General features: G+C 35.0%; 1 pseudogene; it reads left to right on the top strand.

The window, feature by feature from the left end:
• Positions 1 to 6978, top strand: part of LOC107681785 (alanine aminotransferase 2-like) — a 26704-nt pseudogene extending 19726 nt beyond the window's left edge.
• The last annotated feature ends 1770 nt before the right edge of the window (positions 6979 to 8748 follow it).

The raw sequence follows: 8748 nt of genomic DNA, 5'->3' as shown, positions 1-8748 counted from the left end.
GTATTAAAAATGCACTTGAAATACAAGTATGTTTATAGTATATTTGTATTACTGCAAACATACTCAAGTACATATTAATACATTATAAAAAACATAAATAAAAAAAGACTGAAATGCTACGGCAGAGCTGTCTTTTCCATTTGTAGAACATTTCAGTTATACCGGCCTTACTAAAAAAGTACAGAATTTTACATCAGTGAATAAATAAAAATTACAATGCAATTTTCTGAAGAAAAAAAAATACATAAAAAAGACTGAAAAACAAAGTGCATAAGTGAATAGCTGTGTGTGTGCAAAGACTGAAGATGATAAAGTTCAAGCAACAGAATAGGGAGGGATGGGGGTGGACAAGGAGATGGCGTAGGGATGGTGAGAGGCAAAAGTGCGGGATGATGGCAGGATGTGGCGAAGGGATGGTGATGGGAGGATGACGATGATGCCCTGGCAGCTTAGATGGTGTTTGGCACATGGCACAGACCCAGAGCATCCGAGTGCTGACAACACACGGCGGAATCGAGGGAGCCAAGATGTAGATGGTGTGGCTGCCAACATCTGGGGGCCGACCGATGGAGACAGAGCTGGTGGATCCGAAGGTGCAGATGGAGCTGAGTGTGGTCGCAGGTTCCGGAGACCTGGGCACAGCGTAGTCGTCCTGACTCCTGGCATACAATATTTTTCACCAGAGCCTTGCAGCTTTAGAAAAAAACAAAACAGAAACAAAATTAAATAACAGATTTTTACATGAATGACTGCATACGTATGTTTTCTGTAAATACACTAAAAAGTCACTAAAAGTATGCTTGTGTTTAGTATATCCCTTAAAAGTGTAACTAAATATATATTTATTAACATAGTATTTCTACTATACTTTTTAGAAATATACTAATAGTGTGCTTGTGTTTAGCATATTCCTTAAAAGTGTAACTAAGCATATATTTATTACCAAAGTATTTCTAGTATACTTTTTATAAATACATTAAAAGTATGCTTCTGTTTAGCATATTTCTTAGAAGTATAACTAAGCATATATTTAATACAAAAGTACTTCTAGTATACTTTTTAGAAATATATTAAAATGCAATTCAGTATATTTTTATTGCACTTCAAATAAGCATGTTGGGAATACAAATGTATTATAAACATACTACTTGAATTTCAAGTATATTTTTAATACATTTAATACTACGTCTTTTTCACCTGGGAAACCACATGACAAGACCCCAAAAACAGCATCATGCACCCCTCACATTGAGGAAATATTGTAGAAATGTAGTCTTGTTTCTTATGGTCTTCTTATTTCTTATTCTCTCTTGTTGTCGTTTAGACCATACTAAAGCTGTTGACCGCTGGGGAGGGTCGTACACGGACGGGGGTCATGATCTCTATTCCTCAGTACCCTCTTTACTCCGCATCTATAGCAGAGCTGGGTGCTGTTCAGATCAATTACTACTTGAATGAGGAGAAGTGCTGGAGTCTAGACATTAGTGAGCTACAGCGCTCTCTACATGCAGCCAGGGAGCATTGCAACCCCCGTGTACTGTGCATCATCAACCCTGGCAACCCCACTGGTGAGCCAATAAGATCCTTTCCTTACAAAAAGAATTCAAATGATATATACAGTAATAATAACTACCTATTCAAACTGATTTTTATTTGGTGTAATAACAGTATAATAACAATTAATTATAAAATAATACATTTACAGTTTTTTTTTTTTCAAATATAAATATTATGTAAAATATTATGTTATAAATATATCTTTATTTTGGTTGTGTTAAGTCATAGTTAAGTCTCTAAGCGCCGTATCAGGCTCCTATATGTATGTTCAGTTGTTTCACTTTAATTGCATAGCAAATGACCTATACATTGCCATTAGAGTAAAATTACTGAACCTAAACATAGGAGCCTAATAAAAATGCTAATTTTAGATGAAAATTTTCTGATGGCGCTTAGAGGATTTAGCATCTGAACTCTTCATATATATAAACAGATGCTACAGTTCAAAAGTTTGGGGTCAGTAAGATTTTTGGGATCAGTAAGCTGCTGAAAATTTAGCTTTGCAATGACAGAAATAAATGACATTATAATATATTCAAATAGAAAACAGGTGTTTTAATATTTCACAATATTACAGTTTTCACTACATTTTTGTAACCTTGGTGAGCATAAGACTCTTTTTTGCATGGTATAGTGATCCAAAATATAGTATAAATAACCTTTTGCAAGATTACTTTCTGAATTATTTCTTTTTGAAACAATTTCTTTCCATTCTGTCTTTTAATAGGTCAGGTACAAAGCAGACAATGTATTGAAGATGTAATCCGATTTGCAGCCAAAGAAAACCTCTTCCTAATGGCTGATGAGGTAAGTTAATACTGGGGGTTTACACCATATATCATTTGATGAAATCTGTATTCACATCAAGTGCACCCCTAGCATCAGCATCTACAGGCAGAGAAGGCTTAATATTCATAGAAGGGTTAAAGACGATATTTCCTTAAAAAACACTACATATTTATCTTACTCTTTCTCTTTCATAGGTATATCAGGATAATGTGTATGCAGAGGGCTGTGAGTTTCACTCCTTCAAGAAAGTGCTGTTTGAGATGGGTCCAGAGTATTCAAGCAAAGTTGAGCTGGCATCATTCCACTCCACCTCTAAGTGCTACATGGGAGAGTGAGTACAGGTCTATCACGCTGTCATTTCAGATAAAAACGCACACACTTGGTATGGAGTGACATCTGGCCCTGCTGTATACAAGTATTTACTCAAGAATCAATGAATTAAACAATACATGGCATGTTGATGGTTTGAGTTCATCCAGTCCATACAATGTATTTGGTTTTCTAACATTCATAAACAAACACATACTTTCAGATGTGGTTTTCGAGGGGGATACATGGAGGTCATCAACATGGACCCAGAGGTGAAGGCTCAGCTCACCAAGCTGGTCTCAGTGCGTTTGTGCCCGCCTGCACCTGGACAAGCCCTCATGGATCTGGTGGTCAACTCTCCTCAGCCTGGAGAACCCTCCTACCAAACCTTCATGAAGGTGCATTCCTCTGTCAATGTTGCAGAATTCTTACCACAGCAAGCAGACAAACTATCATGGTGGTGTACGACTCGAAAAGTTATTTTCAAAACATTGGGTCTCATTCACAAGGAATTGCATGGATTACTATTACAAAAAAATAAATAAATAAATAAAAATCCATGTAATTCACAACACACACATGATTTTTTTCTTAACCTTGATTTAAAGTGCCCCTATTATGGGTAATGAAAGGTTCATATTTTGGTTTTGGGAGTCCCCAATAAGAGGTTGACATGCATGCAAGGTCAAAAAACACTTTCATTGTCTTATAATATGCATTTATTTTGACCTTACTTGCTCAACGACTCCTAAACGATTCGCTCAACGATTCATTTTTTCCTAACCCCTCCTTTGCGTGACGCTAATCTGCAGTGATTGGTCCAATTGGTCTCATTTTCATTTCATCTTGCCTGTAATGCCTGATAAAGCAGCCCAACAACAGGTTGACATGCATGCAAGGTCAAAAAACACTTTCATTGTCTTATAATATGCATTTATTTTGACCTTACTTGCTCAACGACTCCTAAACGATTCGCTCAACGATTCATTTTTTCCTAACCCCTCCTTTGCGTGACGCTAATCTGCAGTGATTGGTCCGATTGGTCTAATTTTCATTTCATCGTGCCTGTAATGCCTGATAAAGCAGCGTTTGTGAGTGCAGTGCTGTTTTGTGTACAGTGTTACCGGGGAAACCGCTATTTTTACCGCTCCTAAAGCAGCACCTAGTGGCACAGAATGAATTTGCATTTTCATTCAAACCAATGCAAAAAGACCAACAAGTGGGTGGGCAATATGCTAATGTTTCTTGCATGAAAGGTAATTTTCATAAATCCATAATAGGGGCACTTTAATGTTAATGAATTTGGGGTATTTCAAATTAGCAACTGCGTACCTGAGGTTACGCATTTGAATAAATCAAGCCAAAACTATATATATATATATATATATATATATATATATATATACACACACACACACACACACACACACACACACACACACACACACACAAACACTATGGTCAAAATCTTATGTACGCCAAACATTTGAATGGTAGTCTATCACAGTTTGCACAAAGATAATAAGCAGCACAAATGTTTTCAACATTAATAATCATTAGAATTGTTTCTTTAGCACTAAATAAGCATACATTTTTGCATGTATTTTTCATCATGGAATCATGTGATGCTGAAGACTGGAGTAGCTAATGGCTGCTGAAAATTCAGTTTTGCCATCACAGGAATAAATTACATTTTAAAATATAGTCAAATAGAAAACAGTTATTTTAAATTATAATAATAGTTTGCATCATTAACATTTTTACTGTATTTTTGCTCAAATAAGTTCAGCCTTGGTGAACATAAGATAATTCTTTAAAAAATGTTAAAAAAAGTAATTATTCCAAACTTAAGTGTAGCCTATATATATATATATCTGTATAATATCTGAATAAAAAATTTCTTCATAACGCATTTATAAGGCTACCCAGTGTATTTCATTTTTGTGGTTTCCATTGTTCCTATATTTTTTATATTTTTTGTAAATTTAGAATACATTTTAGTAAAAAGTTATTGTTGGTTAAATCGGTATTTGTTTGATAAAATGTTCATATGCAGATTTCACACAAATTTGTGCATACACACGATTAGTAAATGAGACCCATTGGCTTTCTTTCTTCTGGGGAACACAAAATTATAAGAAAATATTTTTTATGTTTTTATATTTCAACTGCTTTCGTGAATATAATGACAGTCAATTGGGTCCAAATTCTCATTGATGTATTATATGAAAAAAAAACAAAAAAAAAACCCACAGACATTTTTCTAACCATCTTTATTTTGTGTTCTGCAGAAGAAATTAAATAATTAAGGTTTGGAATGATAAGAGTAGAGTATGAACTATGAGTGTGAATGATATGATATGAGTAGATGATGACAGAATTTTCATTTTGAAGCGATCTATCACTGTAAATATGAAAATAAAGATGGTCAGTTGCTCGGTTCCTTTGTCTCTATTCAGTTAAGAACGTAGATATAGTTTTCAACTGCTGTACAGTGTTTCTTCTGTTTCTGCAAGAAAGGCTGGGTGTTTTGCTCCCAATTAGCTGTGTATAATCCAATTAACCGCATTGGCTAGTATCCCAGTCTTCTTCCTTTTTTCAGTCCTCTTCCTCTGTCTCGTGTAGGAACGAACAGCCGTTCTAAGTGCCTTGGCTGAAAAAGCCAAACTGACCGAGGAGATTCTGAATACAGTGCCAGGCATCAGCTGTAACCCTGTGCAGGGAGCCATGTACTCTTTTCCCCGTATCACCCTACCTGAGCGCGCCATCAACGAAGCCAAAGTCGGTTTGTGTCACGTGTTCTTGATGTCTTCTGCTTGGTCTGATTTAGTTGCTTCATGGCTTGTTGTGTGTGTGTGAATACAGGCGAAGGGTCAGGCTCCAGACATGTTCTACTGCATGAAACTTCTGGAGGAGACCGGGATCTGTCTCGTTCCTGGCAGTGGTTTTGGTCAACGAGAAGGCACTTATCACTTCAGGTGTGTGTGTCCTCAAGAGTTTTGAACTTGCTTCTCATGGTTTTGTTGACACACAATATATGGATAGTTGACATGAAATATCAAGCAGTGACATCAGTGTCCTGCAGTGCTATATTTAATCTAAAACTGTTTTAAGCTACATTTTCTAGTTCTTGTAATGAAACTGAAGTCACAATAGATCTTTTCTCCTGTATTGTGACAGATCTGTGTGAAATGGATTATCACACAAGAAAAAAAAAATTGGTTTTATCCTTTGATTGTTGATTGGATTGAGACTGAGAGGTTTCACTGGACGAGTTGTCAAAAGAAAAAAAAGTACAAATGAAACATACACAATTATACCTATAACATGCATTAAAAATAGATAGGGTGAATTTTCATTTCATGCCGACTTTATTATACATGCTATTAGGCTCTTATTAATTGAGAAATTGTAGTGCATGAAATATTGAGCTAAAAAAAATAAATAATAAAAAATAAAAATAGTACATTTGTAGATTAATTAATAGAAAAATAAATGAAATTTATTTATGTATGCATACATGCTGTTTTTATAAGCAAATAATTATTTTGCAGATAGTCCAAACATCTCAATTAACATATTGGAAATTATTAGAATTGTGAGGCTATATGCAATATTTGCTAAAAGGTAGGGGGCATGGTGATGGAAAAAATATGAGATGAAGACAAAAAAAAATAAAAAAATCTTTGTTTTCTTTGTTTCACCAGGATGACCATCCTTCCTCCGACAGACAAGCTCAAGATTATGCTCAACAAACTGAAGGAATTCCATCAGAAATTCACCCAGCAGTATTCTTGACCCAGTTCAACTCGACCAATCACAGCTCTTCTACCACAACTGAAAATTTTCACTTAATGTTTGGTCAGAATGTGGCCAAATAATCACTTGAGCCTTGATGGGACACTAATCTGCACCTTTGCCACTGGATAATTTTATGCCTTGTAGTTAAAGATGAATGGAAATACCATAAAACTATCATTATGGACTTGATAGTACTCTTTTAACATGCAGTGGGTAGAAATAGCAAGACTTGATTTCTGATTTCACAAGATTTTAACAAAATTATGATTTTTTTAAAAAACAGAACAATTCTAGAACGTCCAGATCTTCTTGATGTGGTATGGTGTATGATGTATGTTAGAGTGGTGTGTGAATAGTAAAATGAAAATAATGGGCATTGACCTGATTTTGCACTTTTCCCTTCAGTGCTTTATGGCTGTTGAAATTCTAAATGCATTCATGAATCAATGTATGCTACAACATTGCTGTATGTGTAAATAACAAATGGATTATATGGCAGATATAATACAATATGGATTAACATTTTTGTGCCATGTGCTGTTTTAAGGGGTAGACACATTTTTTCTTACGCAAACTCCTCACCACTAGAGGACACACCACCACACAATTCATGTTTTGAATTGAAGCCTTGTTTTGTAACACCTCTGTCTCTCTCCCACACACAAAGACACACTACTGAGAGGCCCAACTGCTTCATTCTTTGATGGTGTCATTTTGTTAATGAGTTAAGAGACATAATGGGATGAGATGAACTTTGAGAACTTCACATCTCAGAACTTGTAAAAGCTAATTGTCTCTCGTCAGTGCTCTGAGAGAAATGCTCTGATTTGAACTGCAACATTGACATTCCACAGCCATTTTAATCCAATGTTTCCACACAAAAATTAATGTTTGATATATATACAGTATGCTATGATATGATATATGATATATACATACACTACCAGTAAAAGTCTGGAATAATTAAAATTTAAAAAATGTTTTTTTAAAGTCTCTTATGCTCACCAAAGCTGAATTTGTTAAAAAAGTGAAATATTACAATTTTAAAAAGCTGTTTCTATTTGAATATATTTCATGTAATTGTTTGCTGTGATGGCAGCAGGCATTACTTTCGTGTTGAGTATTGCATGATCTTTCAGATATATTTCTAAGAAGTCAATTTGTTGCTCAAGAAATATTTCTTCTTATTATATATAGTACCATTTAAATGTTTGGGGTATAGGATAAAAAATGAATACTTTTATTTAGGAAGGGTGCATTAAATCGATCAAAGTGTCAGTAAAGTCAGTAAAACTTTTATAATGTTATAAAAGATTTCCATTTCAAATAAATGCTGTTCCTTTGAACTTTCGATTCATTAAAGAATCCTGAAAAAAAGTAGAATGAAGTACAATGTCAGCTTTGCATTCACAGGAATAAATTACATTTTTAAATAAATTGAAATACAGAAAACCTATGTAGAATTGCAATAAAATGTATCAATATTACTGTTTTAAATTTATTTTTTATCACATAAATTCGGCCTTGATGAGCATAAGAGACATCTATCAAAAACGTTATAAAACTGCACATATTCCAAACATTTGACTGGCAGTGTATAAACATAGAGGAATAATTCCAGAAACAATAGGAGTAGAAGACAGACGTGAATTAGAGATGTCGCAATGCTCAACAGAGCACAACATTCGGTTCTGGAGGGAAAATCTCATCAGAGACATTGTTAGAACATTGCCTGTGAACATGATGCTGCACAGAAACATTGCCATGCTATAAGACCTACAGTATAATTGGCAATGGCATGTGATATCATTTTATCTAGTCTTCTCTGTGTCCTCAGAAGAATAAAAGCATATTTCAAGATGACAAAAAAGGTTATCCACTAGTAAGTCTATCCAAACTTTAAACAGTCTCTTATACTGTCCCTGACCTCTGTCAGCCCATATTAGCAGTGGTGAGGCAGAGTTGGCTTTTTAATTAAGCAGCATCTTGTTCGTACCACCCGCTGCCTTTGTCTTTGCACCTGACGACAGCATCTAAATGCTGCCTCTGTTTGCTGCTGATTGATCTTGATGTGCTTGTCTTAACAGGGAGTGACAGCAACAGCAGAGGCAGAGATCTAATCTGCCAGCCGCTCAAAGACAAATGTGGCACGAGACAATCATGCTTCCAGAATGTTTTGCACATGACAATTCTTTAATGAACATGCTTACGTTTGTGTCCTCAACATACATTTCTTACCAAAGCAAAAATCTGAAACCACATTGAACTGGATTTGATTAGAATTTTTTTTTT

The sequence above is a fragment of the Sinocyclocheilus anshuiensis genome, unplaced genomic scaffold (genome assembly GCF_001515605.1).
Source record: "Sinocyclocheilus anshuiensis isolate Anshui unplaced genomic scaffold, SAMN03320099.WGS_v1.1 scaffold436, whole genome shotgun sequence".
Taxonomy (NCBI): Eukaryota; Metazoa; Chordata; class Actinopteri; order Cypriniformes; family Cyprinidae; genus Sinocyclocheilus; species Sinocyclocheilus anshuiensis.
This window is presented reverse-complemented; position numbering and strand designations above follow the sequence as displayed.